At 41.9% G+C, this 12,132-nt stretch overlaps 1 protein-coding gene across 2 annotated transcripts in view; it reads right to left on the bottom strand.

Annotated features, from left to right (window-relative positions):
- LOC149318909 (ras-GEF domain-containing family member 1A-like) overlaps positions 1-9,367 on the bottom strand; it is a 301,950-nt gene extending 292,583 nt beyond the window's left edge. For both annotated transcript variants that reach the window (XM_089510664.1, XM_089510666.1), the window contains exon 1: positions 9,227-9,367. The gene's annotated coding sequence lies outside the window, so the exon portion shown is untranslated. The remainder of the gene's footprint in view (positions 1-9,226) is intronic.
- Positions 9,368-12,132: the final 2,765 nt, after the last annotated feature.

Raw genomic sequence — 12,132 nt, 5'->3', positions numbered from 1 at the left:
ATCTGTGCAATAGAATGTGCATTTACATCCTGCACCTAGCATGGGGATAAAGGCCAGTTTGCTAATCTTCTTAGTTGAGTTTAGTTTCATGGTTATGGTGGACTGTGAAAGAATGCTGGGAACTGGCATTTATTTATAGGTGGGAGAAAGTAATAATAATATAACATGCATTGATTTACAGTAACATTCATTGGTTTGCAATAGACCTTTCACCCTAGTTTTGGCAGCAATGTGAAGAAAGGTGGCCAACCTCTGTGCTTGTTTTTTAAACCATTATCTTTCAGGTATGCCAAACACACATTTTGTTAAATCAGAAACAGCAACTGCATATATTATCTGATATTTACATTTATTTATTAATTCCTCCTATTTCTTATATTTCTATACCATTTGGCAGCTCATGTCTCCATAAAGTGGTACAGTAAAGAACATGAGGGGAAAAGGCCTTAGCTGTATGTGTCTTCCTCTTTAAACATATTCTAAACTAATCTTGACTTTTCCTTATTTGGTTGGATGCCATCTCTTTCATCATTTATACAACAATTTATACTTGGCCAAATTTACCTTGAAATATGATGCCCAGGACTGAGTACATTACTTTTTAATGCATGCTTATTTGTTGTCAAATTGTTTTCCTGAAGGGCAAAATAGCATTAAGTGGAGTTGCTTATTAATCAGATCCCAATGACTATTAATCATATCTTTCTCAGTCTTTATCTTGAAAGTACCATGTTATGGTCTATCATTGAAATTTACAACTGGGGTTCCTCCACTCTCCATAATTGAAAGGCCAAGGCCAAAGCCAAAACTGCCAATCAAATCACAGTGTATGATGCCAACTTGTTTCTTACCCAAGAGATCCCAGGGCTCATCAGTCCACAAAATAAAGGGCCGAAGCAAGACGGACAGAGTGGCCAGAGACTGTTCCCAGCTTGATCGCCCTGGGACTGCAGCAAACACATGGCAAGACCCCCCCAAACACCTCCTTCCATGGCCCCAAATAAGAGTGGAAAAGATCCACTCTTTTGGGGGTTGGTTTTAGGCCACTTTAGGCAGCCTTGCGGTGGCCTCAGGGCAGCCCCAGGGTGACTTCCAGGCACTCTGGGGCCTTGCATCATGCAAATGCAACTCCCCTGCCTGTCTGTTTCAGGCCATAAAGAGGAAACATGTAGTAGACCTCAAGGAGAAGATAGTGGTGTGAAGTCGAAGGCTTTCATAGCTGGCATCCATAGTTTTTGGTGGGTTTTTCCGGCTATGTGACCATGTTCTAGAAGAATTTATTCTTGACATTTCACCAGCATCTGTGGCTGGCATCTTCAGACAAAGCTGGTATAGAAGATAGTGAGGTATATATATATATATTCTGTGTGACCCTAGGTAGGGAGGAGTGATTTCCATGTTAATCTGTGTATTATTCTGTCGTTGAATGGATGGGAGGCTATGCAAAGAGGATTAGTGTCTGTTTAATTAGTGATCATTGTCTGCTGGGAAAACCCCCGACCCTGAGTGGTTTTCATTTGCATTTTGCTGGGTCTTGATTTTAGTGTTTTTCAGGACTGGAAGGCAAACTTTAGCCCGGTACACACTGCCAAGAAGCAGTGTCCTGGCGGTGATAGTAGGGCTCGGGAGTGTGCACCAACTGCATGCTCCCGAACCCTACTACGTGCAGGTGGCACCACTATGTTACCCATGCTGCTCCATATAAATTTTGGTATAAATGATAACCCTTAATGACCCCTAGATGAACTCTAACAGCCAGTCCACCATTGCCAGCAAGGCATGAGGACATGTACACACACTCCTGAGGGGCACTCACATCTTCATATCTAGAGAGTCGCATAAGAGGATTATCATATGACCAGGAAGAGCAAATATTTGCCTTGCCTGAGGATCTTGCCCCCTCCTAGGGTCTGTTGTCCGAGCAGCTTAAGACCACTAAGACAATCAGACAGGGACATCCAGGTGAAAAGAAAGTAATTAAACACCTTTGTTCTCACCATCAAGCACCTTTGCCAGAAGCAAGATTTTGCCTATAAATATCATCAGATTTGCCTGTTCACTGGGCCAGTCTGGATTTCAGGGGGAAGCTATGTCCCCTTGAACCCTGACCTGGCTCCTGGCTCCTGGCTCCTGATTCCTGGCCAGTCATTCCATGGCTGAGCCTCATGCCATCCTCATCATATTCCATTTGGATTCCTGGAGGGAGTCTACATTCTGGTACGTATCACCCCAGTGATGCCTAAAATCCTATTCCATGCTAACCTATGCTTTTCCTGAGCCTTGTATGTGTGTGTGTGTGTGTGCTAGTGAATCGTATGTGTTTTTCCCCTTATAAATAAATTGGTTATTAATTCTAAAAGTCTGTCTCAGCTCCATTTATTGGGACCCACTGGTCAACTCCGTATACACATCGGGAGACGATTCTGCAAGGGCCGTCGTAGCAGGCCCTCCTCTTGCAATATTTGAGCTAATAACAATAATAATAAAATTCCCCTAAACGGACCCTTGGCTACAACTATTGTGCGGCACCACCCACATGGGGAGGGGTGTTGATGACGTGTGGGTGTCTCAGCATCCACACGTCTGTTCCAGGATGCGGCATCGTAAGGGCTGTGATGCAACTCTTACGACTTTGGAAAAAGGAGCCTCTCTAGATGTGGACGCATCTACACTGTAGAAATAATGCGGTTTGATACCACTTTAACTGCCATGGCTCCGTCCTACAGATACCTGAAATTTATAGTTTTCTGAGGCACCAGCACTCTGGCAGAGAACGCTAACAACCTTGTAAAACTACAAACCCCAAGATTCCATAAGATGGAGCTACAGCACTTAAAGTGGTTCAAACTGCATTATTTCTACAGTGTAGATGCTCTGACTTCAATAATTAGAAGCTAGGATTCTTTTAATTTATAGACCTTTCACCAGCTTGCAGATTAATGGTACTATCAATGGAACTGATTTCCAGATAGCATAGCATCATATTGCAACCTTAGAATGTTTGGATTTTCTAACGTTCATCTCTCTGAGAAACAGGCAACACAAACATAGGATTGCATTGGTGATGTCTTTCTGCAATATCCTTTTCTTTCCTTTAGTTGCCAAGTTACAAATGAACTGTTATCTTACTGAGTCATCTACATTTCAATAGAGACTAGGTTTGGGTTTTTTTAGGTAAAAAGAACCATGGGGGAAACGGCTGATAATGCATTGATAAGTATCAGATTCCTTTATGAATAGATTTTATATTGTACACTCAGCCCTCTGTATCCAGGGATTCTCCACCCACAGATACAACCATAGCTTGAAAATATTGACACAACACACAAATCAAACCTGGATTTTGCTATTCCACATAAGAGATACCATTTTACTATTCCATTATATATATAATGGTACTTGAGCATCCATCGGTTTTGGTCCTGGAATCAATCCCCAGCAGATACTAAGGGTCCAGTGTATTCATTGGCAAATTGGAGCAAACACTGCCATTTACACTGAAGTGTCATTCAAATGGTCAAGATGGAACTGAAGCAAGTAAATAAACTGTTACAAGCTATAATTAGCCCCTAACATTTTCTTTTCTTTTCTTTCTTCTTTCTTTGGTAAGGAGATCACAACAGCTCTCACAGCCTAGATATCAGGAGATGTTTCAAAACTATCCATCAGTAAACTAATCTTTGCTAGGGAAAAAACCCGCTAGCCCTCTGCATGTACATCTCTTATTGATCCTGCTGAATATGAAAATGGTGATGACAATCAGTGGCAGAAGTGACATTTATCAAAGGAATGCCCTAAATGATAAAAGACAGTTATCAGCCAATCATTAGACCATGCCACTATAAAAGTTGGAGGGAAAACAAGGCAGGAAAATGCAATTAAGACAATATTCTCGGCGCAAGTTGTGCTGTTACATTGTTAAAGCTAAATAGATCTCCGTCTTCTGCTGAGTACCCAAATAGGATACTATGGTGCTATCCAGACCGGTGCTTTGTGCTGGCCTGGATATGTGCTAGGGTTGCCTTGGGGCATCACTTACAGACGTCCTGCAACCCTAACACGAATTCCGTACATCAAAATGGCAGCACCCTGTACAGATGGGTGTCACCATTTTGACGTGATGGCTGCGCCGCGTCCAAACAGCACGGGGCAGGCATGACGTGCTTGTGCCACATGACGCCGTTTGTGGCAGCCTAACAGCGGTGCCGGAAGGAGCTCCAAATGGAGCTCCTTCCCAGAGGGCACCTCGTTCCTGCAGCAACTAGATTGCCGCAGGAATGGCACCAGGGAGAAAGGGGCTTAGCAGCCCCTTTCCCCTCTGACTGCAGCTCCCAGAGTGTCCTGGGGCATGAAGCCCCAAGGACACCTCTTTATAGGCCAGGGGGAAGCAGCGTTTTGCCACTTCCCCGAGGCCTGGAAAAGCAGTGAATCGGGGCCTCTGGGGCTGCCACTGTGGCTGCTTAGGCCCTGATCCGGTGAGGATTGCAGCACCTGCAGGCTGCCCCAAGGGCACCATCTGTATCCTGGCTATGTCAGTATAAACCTCCAGAGCAAAGGGGAGAATGTATGTGAAATTCATAGTCCTTTCCTTCTCTTAAACAGTTATAGTTTAATTAGGAGCCCCACTAGTGACAGAACTATGTGAGACCTTTGCAGATGGTGTTCTTTGTCTCTCCAAAGGGATGTCTTGCCCTTAATGGCAGCTGTGGAAAACCTCCAGCCCCTGGACCATTAACAATCCACAGAACCTTCCATCTGGGTCATCAAGGCCCAGCTGAAGCCTTGCTCTTAAGTTCACAAGCTCAGGGTTACCTTGGTTTGTGAAGATTCTGCTTTCCCTTCAGGACAGACAAAGGTAAAGCAAAGCAATTTTATTCAGGAGTCTTTACCACAAAGTATTCCAAGTTTCTCTGAAGATGCCAGCCACAGATGCTGGCAAAACGTCAGGAATGAACTCTTCTAGAACATGGCCACATAGCCCAAAAAACCCACAAAAAACTATTCCAAGTGCCTTCAAAGGACAGTTCATGAAAGTTTCGGTTGCCCTCTGCCTTCCATGATGGAAAAAGCAAAGGATGAAAAAATCTGGGCCATTTGGGCTGTCTCAAAGTAGTTACTTCTGAAGGAGCTTGCCAATGTTCCCTTGAGCTGAGCAATAGAGAAAAGGGAGGTCTCGCCCAAGTGAAGTGTAAACTTTCCTTTTCATACAGTCTCTCTCACTTCATTCCTGTGCTGCTCAGCTACTGTGAAAGGTTGAGAAGTAAAGAAGGAAATGGTGCAGCCCCACTGATCTGAACCTCCCAGATGTGTCCCACATTAATGTGGGTGATGTTTGTAAATTAAAAGATCACAGTTGTACACATTTTTGGGATGTGTCCCCTTCTGCTTTGAGCCTCTGACAAATTTCTCCAAAAGCATTGTTGCCCTTCTGCCAAAATAAGGTTTCTCTGCTTTAAACCCATTTTGAGAACTTCAACAATTCTTCCAGTTTTTCATTGTAGGACCACACCCAAAACCATTCTGTTCCCTCAGGAGTAAATTTCACACATTCCTTGGGACTTGCTCCCTAGTAAGTATGCATAGAATTACAACCTAAATAAACTTTTGGCAGGCTAGAAGGCCAGGTGGGAAGTGGTATTTCTTTGAAGGCTAACTGTTCCTTTGATCCAGAAGAGCTCTTACTCTGTGTTGTTCATTTCTCTCTTTCCAACTTCACATCACTGTAGATGTGGATGTGCCTTCATGTCTCCTGCTGACTTATGACAATACCAAGAATTTCATAGGGTTTTCTGAGGCAAGGAATCCTCAGAGGTGGTTTTGCCACTCCCTCTGAAATATAGCCTACAGCACCTGGTATTTCTTGGAGGTCTCCCACTGAAGAACTAACCAGGGCTAGGCCTGCTTAGCTTCCAAGATCAGACTGGGTTGGTACCTTGATGGTATTTAGGCTGTGTGCATCTCAGAAATATCTTTCATATTGCCAGGTAAAAATGAGAACATGACATGGTCATGCTGGTTTCTGTTGCAGCTCATGGTTCATTTAATGTATACTACTATGGTAGGCCCAGAGCTGAATCTAGAAAGCACTGAAAAAATGTACTCTGGGAAAAGGTGTGGAGAAGATTGTATACTTCAGTTGTTTGTAGTTACCTATACCTACCCAGAACTTGCAAAGTTACTTTTTAAAATGTAACCTGTCACCATTACTGTTCCAAAAGGTATTTTTTCTGACAAGTTGCATTTCTTTTTTTTCTTTTTTTAAAAAATTAAATGCCCTTAAAATTATCTTTTAAAATTAACTAGAAAACATTTATTTATTATTTACCAAACTATCCTCATGCTGCATTACTTTTGGACTGTAATGTTGTTATGCCCTCATTACAAAAGAGAGAGATGATCATTATGCTTCACCACATTCTTTCTAACATGATACTTCCAAGCTTCTAATCTATAGTCTTTGGCAGCTCCTGAATGCAGTGCAGTTTTTTTGGATCTCAAGTTCTTCCATGCTTTCACAATGTTATTTTGGAGAATATACTACTTTTCTCCAATACAATTTCAGAGTTTGTTGTAACCTTGAAACAAGTGCCTATGGGTCTTGATTACTTCTGCAGAAGGTTATGGCCTGCCTCTTGGCAACAATGCATGTCAGATATCAAGATACCAGAAGCATCTGCTTTAGCTTCTTAAGGCCTAGCAGGCGCAATTCAGAGCCTAGTGTTGAAGTCTAAAATTCCCAAAGACCTAGGAGTGAGATCTTGAAGAGACTACGGCCTGTTACAGACTGCCAAAATAAAACTGCTTCGGGTCTCTTTGGAGGTAAGTTGTTTAAATAATGCATGCATCCTAAGAATCCAGAAGCTGCACCAAAGCTGCACTCCAGTGCTTAGGAATGGAGTATGGCTTTGGCGCAACCTCCGGACTCCTAGGACCCATGCATCATTTAAATAGCTTACCTCCAAAGAGACCTGAAGCAGCTTTATTTTGGCAGTCTGTAACAGGCCTACATCAGTGATGGTGAACCTTTTACAGATCGAGTGCCCAAACTGCAACCCAGACCCCACTTATTTATTGAAAAGTGCCACATCCCTCTGGCTTTCTAGTAAGAAACTCTGGCACACTCTATGCTAGGGTGACAGCATGTGTGCCCACAGAGAGGGCCTTGAGTGCCATCTCTGGCATGCATGCCACAGGTTCACCACCACTGGACTACATCATCCCTTATATTCAATTGCGATTTCAGTGGTAAATAGGGAACACACTGTTGGTAATAGAGTACTGTTAGTATGCACACTTTCTTTGTGATTGTTATCCAGTAGTAGGACTTTCTTTCCTTGGAATTTCACCAAAGCTATGTCTCGAGTACTTTTGAAGGGAAATTCTATGAAGCCCCCTCCTCTTTTTTTTTTTTTAAAATGTGAGATTACACAAAAAAGACAAAAATATTCAATAGTCAGGACTGGCTTTAGTGTCTAATGCTAGGCTGGCTATAGATAAACTGAAAATTTCAATCTGTCTTTAAAGTTTCATTTTAAACATCTATCTGCTTTAATATTATCACCTACCTTGAGCCTATGAAGTTGCATGAGCTTCACAAGTAAATGTTTTAAAATAAATGTAACTGAAATTACAAGGCATTTTATACCTCTTCCAAGAATATTCAAAGCACCATTCAGCATATGAAAATAATAAAACACAGCTGAAGTGATAAAAACATCATGTATGCATAAATACACTGCAAGAGCAGTAATATGAACCATCATTAGTACTTGTAGGTGTGCATGAGTGCTGCCATGCATGCGGACACAGGAGGATGTGTTACTGCCATCTTTACCCCTAGTGGAGGATACAGCTCTTCATTTCAGAAATGAACTCAAATACAGCAAGAATCAGCAGGTTTACTATCTACTCCAATAGCTGCATTTAGCGTTCCCAGCTGCTCTTGTACCAATCCATGCAGAACACTTGAAACAATCAGCAGAGTAAAGCATAAAATCCTGTAGCTTTTGTTATTTTACAAGCAGACTCTTGTCTGGTCTTTTGTTTAAGTGCTTAAAAGCCCTCTCCTTGTTACAATTCTTAAAAGGTCCAGGTGAACCAAATAGAGTAAAGGGTAAACAATAAACCACTTCCATTTATATAGCATGTAAAATAAAATGCAGTTGAAGGTGAAAATGGACATTGCATATGCTATTCTTAGAGTTTGAGAAAGTTATTCAGTGTTGTTGATCCAAAGCATGCATTAAGAAGAACTAATCAAGATTATTTGTGGTCTGTGTTCAGTTTCTTTTCACATATTAAATACACTTCAGGAAGGATTTCTTTCATTTTTGAGACACACTGCCTGGTTGCAAAAGCATTGGCTCAGCATGTGAGATTATACAAACAAGACAAAAGTATTCATTAGAAATAAAAAAAAAATCAAACCAAATGAAAAGTCTCAGCATTAGATATAGCAAATACCAAATTCCAAAGAAACTAAGGGGAGAAAGATGTATCCAGAAGTAATAAAATGGTTCCCTGTTGCTAAAGACAATGAGAAGTTATTTCCATAAAATTCAGTATGCTGCTGGATGGGTTTTATATCAATATCTAGACAGCACAGTGCAGCTGATCGTTCCTCTGGGGGCTTTTCAGATGGCTTGAGAGTGAGCTCTGTAGCTTTCAAAACACTCCACATGAATTTGGGAAATCTATTTTTTGCCTGGGAGGCTCTGGATTAATAGGGATATATTTTGTGCCTGGGAGGCTCTGGGTTGCTGTGGGTCTGGGATAGGGGGCAAAGTGCTTCTTTGAAGTCCGGAATCTGAGCTCAGTTAAATCCTAAATCAGGAGAGATGCACAGCTGTGTTCAGAATAGATCTGTGGGTCTGCTGTATTCCCTAAAATTGGACACTGCAGCACTTCATGAGATGAGACTTTAGGAATGTTGAACATCTTCTCGTATTTTTGTTGGAGCTCATTCTAAAAAAAAGTTGCACTTAAGGAAAGAAAGTGGCTGATGTGTCAAGCTGCAATCTGCCTGATGTCATGAAAGATTGCATGTGTAGTTACAGAAGAGCACCCCAGAGGCTAATGCCAGGGAGGAATTACTTGTGGCATGCCATGCCAGGTGGAGACTACCAGTATCAGTCTCTTAGCCATCTTTCAAAGCTTCAGAGGTGTACTGCTTTAAAAAGAGAGAGAAAGAGATTGAGAGAGAGAAGCAATGTCTTCTCTGTCTTACCTTGATCTGGTCCAGTGTAGCTTTGAGGGTGTGCTCCGTCCACTATCAGAAAGAGAAGAATAAATGCCAATTCCCTGTGACTCATCCTAAATGACCGAGTGGGCTCACTCTTTGCTCAGGCTGCTTGCTGCCTCCGCTATGTGACAGCTGCCGGCTGGCTTTGGAACAAGAGTGTCCCATTCTGCAGCTTACTGCAGGGGGAGTGTTAGGTGAAAAAGACACAGGCAGCAAGAGAAAGCAGGAAAGCAGGAGGGTGTGGGAGAAAGCACAAGCCGAGAGGCTGAAAGAGGAGGAAGATACCATGTGTGCCATCCATCTCCTTCTTTATTCCCCATTACTTCTGGGAGCATGAGATTGCTTTAAAAAGTTACTTTTAAATAATGGGCCATCAATGCTTTTTGCAAACTTCATAGCCCAAATACAAATATTACCTTTGCCTTGAATTGCAATACCAAGGATTTGGGGATGATAGCTTGTTGAAACAGTCTGCTTGGTGGGAAATGTTTTAGGTGCTGCTTCTGTGAAGACAGTGAGTTCTGCACCCCTGCTTTGTCAAAGACTCAGGTGTTTGGCTGTTTATTTTGCAGGTGCCCTCAAGAGCCATTGTTTCACAGTGGGCAGAGTTATGACTATGATTCAGATGAAAGTGGTGCTGAATATATAACCACTTCTGAATACCTGAAAATTATGTACAGTGAATCCACCATCCATGGACTTAAGCTCCTATGGATCAGCCTGCCCATATTAGTCAAGGCTCTAGCATGTGCTTGGTCAGAATTACTCTGAGCCTTCTGCCAATATCACTCTAGTCTCTGTGTCACCTGTTCCATCACCACCAGATCCTGGAAAACCAGGGGGCTGGTTTGGCTCCACTCAATAAAGCATGATTTTGTCCACCAATCTGGCTATTTCCCCATTGTAGAGGTCACCCAGAGTTTCAGCAGAGTTACATACCAAAGTAAAAGGAAAATCTCCAAGAATTCCCCATCAGGAATCTATCCAAATCTATCAGCCTCCTGGGAGAGATCATCATAATTGGTTGTGTCCCCTGAAGATTTTCTGAGTCCCAGTGAGTTTAAACCTGACCAAGGAATGATCAAGTGAGGTGGTATCACTTCTTGCCACCCTTTTGAGAGGAACTACAGAGGGAAGCAGAGGTATCTGGGGTTAGTAGGACTTGGACCCTGGGGGTGTTTTTGCATACATTCACACATTAGGGGGATTTTCTATATAGTTTTCAGGCAAAAATTGCCCCCAAATAGTGCTGACTAAATAATGTAGGTGGGTTGAGAGTGTTCAGTGGCTGTAAGTGTCCTATGGCTATATTCTGCTCACATTTCTTTTAATGGTCCTGAGGCAAGTTGTTGTTATTCAGCATGATCTACCCGTAGGGTTGTTATGAAAAGAAAATGTAGTGCAACTGAGCATGATAAATGAATGCAAACATTAAGAATAGTGGGAAAGTCCCAAAATGCAGTAAATTTTGCAGTGGTTGATCATTCTTTTAAAAAGAAATGGAATGTTGTCTGCTGAGACACGCTTTCTTGTCAAGGCAGAGAAAATGTGTGAGCAATCTTTACATTCCTACTCTTTCAGGCTCTAGGACGTCCATAGCACAGAGTGTCTATAGATGATGTGCCAGTTGCAAGCTCCTTGGAACAAATAGGAACAGACAGTGTGTCAGTTTGCCATGCTCTCTAGTAACATCCCTTTTGGATTACCTTTCATGTGGATCTGAAAATGGTTCAGAAGCTTTACTTAGCTGTGAATCCAGTGGCTAGATTTAATTGGCACTGCTTAAACAGATAATACCTTGTGAAATAGCTCCCTGGGCTGCATATTAGCTTCCAAATCTGTTTCCAAGTGCTGGTCCTCACATTTAATGCTCTATGTGGCTTGGAACCTAAGTTATTGAAGGACTATCTTCTACCATAACAGCATGCCAACATTCTAAGGCAGCCTTCCTTACTATGGTATCTCAAAATTCCATAACCCTAATATAGCAACAACTACAACCACCAGTTACAATGGTCAATAGGGGGAATGCAAATGTCTCTGGGTGTATACCTTTAAGTTGTGTCTCGACTTATGGTGACCTCATGAATTTCACAGTTAGGAGACTATCACATTGGGAAAATCAGGGGATTAAAAAGGCAATTTCTTAGGAAAGTTGTGCAATTGTGACAAAGATTTTCAGATGATTTTGCGATCTAAGAGGACTTATCCCGGGAAGAATCAGGAATGCTCCAACAACAAACTATTGATGGGATTTCCCTTTGAATGCTTTGTTGTTGTAGTATTCCTGATTCTTCCTGGGATAAGTTCTCTCACACTGCAATATGTGTGAACATCTTCACCACGATTGTGTGACTTTCCTGGGAAAATGCCTTTTTAATCCCCTGATTTTCCCCATGGGATAGACTCCTTAGAAAGGAATACTGAAAGATGGTTTTCTCAGTTCCTTGCTCTGAAATAATAGCCTATAGCACCTGGTATTCATTGGCAGTCTCCTTTCCAATTACTAACCAGGTCTGACTCTGCTTAGCTTTGGGGTATTTTTGATGTGCTAAATCTATCAAAGAATACTCTTCTTCTTTATGTGCTGTTTATATTAGTATATATTTCTGCACACAAAATACTGTTTTCTGGCTGTAAATGCAGTTGGGGACTTATTCTGCACAAAATTAACACTTTTTTGCGTGGAAACAGCATTTACATTACAGGAAACAGCAAAAAATATTTCTGCAAAGAATACGTTGTTTCCTGACTCAAACATCATCACCTTTTTTTCTCCTGTATGATGAAAAAATCCACATGTAAATTTTGGACAAAATAAGTCCTCAAGACTCAAACAGTTTTTTGAAAACTGCACAGTTTTTGAAGATTTTCTCGCAGCCAGAAGGAAC

The sequence above is a fragment of the Sceloporus occidentalis genome, unplaced genomic scaffold, assembly GCF_023333645.1.
Source record: "Sceloporus occidentalis isolate IW3139 unplaced genomic scaffold, rSceOcc1.0.p SCAF_2, whole genome shotgun sequence".
Taxonomy (NCBI): Eukaryota; Metazoa; Chordata; class Lepidosauria; order Squamata; family Phrynosomatidae; genus Sceloporus; species Sceloporus occidentalis.
Note: the sequence above shows the minus strand (reverse complement) of the source record. Positions and strands in the feature narration are given on the sequence as shown.